This window comes from Toxorhynchites rutilus, chromosome 2 (genome assembly GCF_029784135.1).
Source record: "Toxorhynchites rutilus septentrionalis strain SRP chromosome 2, ASM2978413v1, whole genome shotgun sequence".
Lineage (NCBI taxonomy): Eukaryota > Metazoa > Arthropoda > Insecta > Diptera > Culicidae > Toxorhynchites > Toxorhynchites rutilus.
Window position 1 is genome coordinate 57,199,696 of NC_073745.1, and position 5,216 is coordinate 57,204,911.

Here is a 5,216-nt window from a genome sequence, read left to right on the forward strand (position 1 = left end):
ATTTGTAAATGTTAAGTCGCAGTCTTCGTGGATTGCTTTGAGTTGTACTTGTTGTACTCTGAGCAAAACGTCGCTGTTGAACCTTCGTGCGCTACGAATCTTCATATGGTCGTTACGCAGGACTTAGTTGACAGGCTTTGTTTTAATTGAAAATGCACCGCTCTGATTGACAGGCACGTGAATAGCGCTATCCAACGCTTGCTCAGACTACGGCCCTGCTACACGGAAACCGGTCCGAAAAAGTCCAAATCTGATTCATCCAGCTGCTTTGGTTTCATTTCAGGATGCTGTACACGAGCGTTGCAATATTCGTCTACGTACTTCTGCATCAACGCATGACGCCAGTCCAATGTTTCCGCTTCCTTCAACTTTTCGTGCGTCAGAGGACCCTCCTGGTTTTATCTGAAGTTCCATAACAACCGTGAGAGAAAAACTGACAAACGGTTTGAAAGAGCTGCCAGATTATGAATATTTCGGAGTGGACATATCCTCGCTCACAGGCGATTATATATTCGTACGACCATCACCTCTATTATTTCAAATTAATTAAGATTGCAGTATTCTAGCTTCGGTAACCAATGAAAATAACAACAATGTATTCGTGTGATGCGAAAATACTAACTATCTCTACCAGACGTCATAAAAACCGGCGTGGTGTATTATCTCATTGAGCCACCACCCTGGATTTGTAGTCGCAAACAAAATCGCACCACGATATGACATCAGGTGTATCAAGTAAAACCGCTGTGTATGTACATCAGCATTAGGAACAACTGTTGTAAATGAAAACGAGATTGTCTCCTTCTATACCTTTTTTAGTTATAAACTAATTAAAAATTTTAGAATGGAGCAAAAGCAATTATCAAAATGCGAAACCTTTTTAAATGCGCGCCGGAAACATATCAGTTGATCGAATGTTCGCACGACGATGATTGTTTATCTAAGACAAGAGTTTTCCCATGATATAAGGTAAATGATATTGGTTTGTCCGATTTTGGATGTTTTCACGCATCTAGTAAATGCAAATCGATTTTTCTTCATGAAAATCACATGTAAACGAGCTGAGTTCGGGCTTGTTGAAAAGCCCCAAGTCTCTAGCTGTTAATAATACCATAAGACGTGCAAATTGTTAAATTTTTATGTTTTTCAATCAATGATTTTCTTCAAAGAGAAATTATGATCCACCTCTGATCATGGTTTGTTCGCTTTTAGAAATCCCCATTTTTGAATGAAAAACTCGAATTTTCAAGTAGATGTTGCATTTTAGCACAGAGAAACTTTTAGCGAATTCGTTTTCAAAACTGAGTTAGTTGCAAAGTGATTCTGTAATAAAAAAAACGTTTTCAGTTTCACGAATGCGGTGGTTTGTTGGTTTGCGTTATATAGTATGGTTTGTTTATATTTGCGATGATAAATGTACAGTGTCGACGTCTGGTGACGATATCAGTGCTTGGGAGGTAAATTATCAGTTCAGAAGGGCCAACTGCAGTGTATAAATATAAAAATTTGAATGAAAATTTCTACTTCACATTTTTGAATACCTAACACATGTAGTCCTGACCCTCACTTAACCATTTGTCGATGCATTTCTTGTTTGTTCCACAAATAATTACTATTATAATATAAAATCATCATCAGACACAGTTTTCGTTCAATATGTTTTTGCAATCTCGGAAAAAACCTCTTATCTCATCACATAAAATAAATATTCAATACGTTAAAGTAAATTTTCATTCATAATTTTGATTTTGAAAGTATGTTTATTCCACCTGAATATCCATCATTATTTTCGCCTCCCAATGAAAGCACACGAAGATAAATGTCGTCTACGCGAATATACTCCTCAAAATCAGAATCCGAATTGGATTACGATTCCAATAATACAAAAGCAAAAGCAACAGGTTTTCCATTTTCATAGTCTTTATTTTTAGATGTCCCAAAACAATACTAGGATCTTGACAGTTCAGTATAGTTGTATTGGTGAACCCGAGTGCCAACCCGTGAAACATCTCAGTGCGAAACCAACAGCTTTCGGGGCGAACTAGTGCGACACTGAGTGCGAAACTGAGTGAATAAAAAAACGTTTTGACAGCAGTTAGTGCGGCACTGGGGTTGAAACTGAACAAAAACGAATTCGCTAAGAGTAATACCAGGGACAGACATACAGCTGTACTAGCGCTGTACGTGTACAGCGTTGTACGAGTACCATCGTAGCATGACAGACATACTTTGGTTGTTCATTGTACCGCATGTCAAACTGACAATCAGGAATTCGGCCAATTTTCATCAAATATTTCAATGAAAAGGGTTTTTACTTAAGGTGGCCGTGCACTGTTTGCCCGGAGGTCAAATATTTCTTATTTTTTGACAGATAAGGTTTGATTTGATATTTGTACAAACACTATTTTGTTTGCCACTCTTCAATTTTCAACAGTAGTAAACAATATCAAACACCGAACATGGAAAAAAATCAACTGAAATATTCAAGGTAACCTAACCATGTACCGACAGGTTCGAAGAACAGACTGAAAAAATATTTTAGGCATCCAATAATTGAATATTTGGTTGTCGTGTTTTGTGTAGAATATATTTGATCAGTACACGTTGACCAAATTTTATCTGTCAAAAAGAGTCAAATATTTGGCTTCGGTCAAACAGTGTATGAGCACCCTTAGCGTCTAAAGTATCAAACACAACAAACAAGTCTCCAATCTGAGTTATTGACTCAAGAGGAAGTCAATGAAAAGAATTTTACCAAGTGTTTTGATTCGGTTTGTTCATGCTATCCACCACTAACCGTCTATGGCGCTGCGCACAGTACAACTGTAGCCATGTACAGCGGTGAAACAGGTCGGTACAGGTACAGCGATTGTACCGAGTTGCTTGCATGGTTCTAGCGCTGTACATGGTGACAGACATACAATTTTCGAAGTACAGCGCAAGTACAGTTGTATGTCTGTCATAAGTATAACACGGACCGTGAGAAAAAAACTGACAAACGGTTTGAAAGAGCTGCCATATTATGAGTATTTCGAAGTTGACACACTCTCGCTCACAGGCGGTTATATATTTGTACCACCACCACCTCTATTATTTCAAATTAATTAGGTCACAAAAAAACTGGAAAACCCAGAAAATTTGTATTTTTAAGCATTCATCTTGTACGGTCATGGAATTATTCAATCAAATAATATATTGGAAATTAATTATTAGAAATTCAACAACTGATACTCATCCAGAACTCCGCTGACAATAATCTCATAAAATCCAATCGTGCCATATGTCTTGCATTTAGTTGAAATCTTGATAGTGGTCCCAGTTCTAGAAAAGAACGTTTCAGCTAGATCTGATGTCACCTTCCAATTTCGTCACAATTTTCACTGTCAGCTTAGTGAATATGATTGGGTAAATATAACTTATGACTGCTTGTTCTGTAATGACCAAACTTACAAAGCTGCTTCTGCTCAATTTACGGCCAGTTATTTGACAACCTTGAAAAAGATCCTATGATTATGAAATTTATCAGGTGGTTGAGAGAGATTCAAATGTTCACTTAAAAACAAATTTACAAAAACAAATCTACGATCAAAAAGATCGGAAAGATCTTCTAGATATCGATCCAAGATCGCCCAATCCTAATTTAATCCATATAAAAGATGTAGCCGCGTTTACGGCATTGAGCTTCGTATTACGGAATGGCATGACAATAGGGGTTTGCAGAAGAAATGAACACACTTTTAAAATAAAAATTATGAATGAAAATAATTTTTCCCAAATCAAATTAGTATTCTATGTAAATGAAAATCACTTTTCCTTGCAAGTAGTGAAAAAATATCATACGAAAATTGTGTCTAAAGATAATTTTATATTATAATGGTAATTTTTCAAATTTCATGCAAATTTTAGCAATTTAAAACTGCCTTAGGGCCGACTAATCTGATACCAAGGCCATCTACACACTAGGCAACCTAAGTTGGAAACCAACTTAACGAATATGTCAAAAAAGTTGAGAGCATGTATAATCAAATGAGGGCATACATACTAGGCAACTGGCAACTTAGGTTGGACCAACTATTTCGATTCAAGTCAGCATGTAGAGTCGCGCGCGATATATGTTGCCAACTTTTACGTTCAATTACTTTTGATGTTTTGATTCCTGCGTTCGTAGAATTTCAATTTACATTCAAGAAACAAACAAATGACAATCTTACATTTGATTTTTTAAGAATATCTAGAGCAACATGTCGAAAAAGTTCATCTTCTTTGATCGATTCTCTTCATCTACACTCTCTTTCAATAATAACTCAGCGGTAAAAGCATTTACTGATGTACTTGATGATAAGGAGTGTGAAAGGTAACCTAGATATCCTCAGATTACGGTTAACTCCAGAGATGCCAGATGACTTTTTTGAAAGTTTTCGACGAAATTCTGAATTGTCGATGTGTATAAATATCTGCCAGCTACCTTTGTAACCGCGAGAATCGCAAAGTCATGTCTTAAAAAAGAGGTTGTAAGCGCAGGGAGCTGAACCAAACCATAAAGAAAAGAAATACCATATCCCTGCAGTCTGCAACCGGTTCTGTTTGTTTCGGCAGTAAAAGAAATGGTATCTCTGCCAGTGGTAATGCACTTTATGTTGACAGATAAAAACTTAACGATATCATCACGTTTGAGTTGTCTCAATGTGCAGAGCTGAGTTGGAGATCCGATTGACATCGCCAATAGATCGGGTTGCGGTTGCCTAATGTGTAGAAGGCCTAAGACTAATCGAATTGAATCCGGTGGAAACTACCATGAAAAAAATTACATATATTTACACTGTGTATCAGGATAAACTGCATCATTTGCTTTTGTTCGGGTTTGGCGAAGAGAAATTAGGTGTAGTGATTTGAGTGAACAAAAACTAATATAGTAATTCCTTTACTTCCTGTCACGTAATCACACATATATTTTTTGGCACGATAGCGCAAATATCAAAGGGCCTACAGTATATTATTACTAATTTTCTTTCTGAGTGTAGTCCCCCACAGTTTGATTTTTGTTTTCATTGAAAAGCACAATAATGCCAGCAACAGTGTTCATCTTTCTCGCTTCCACCACCGAACATAGCTCGTTTGTTTACCGGCTTTCGCGGCATTTGCTATCTTCTTCTCTCGAATTCATCTTCGCCGGATGAACTCAAATGAATAATTTTGCTTGAGTTGGCAATGAACGG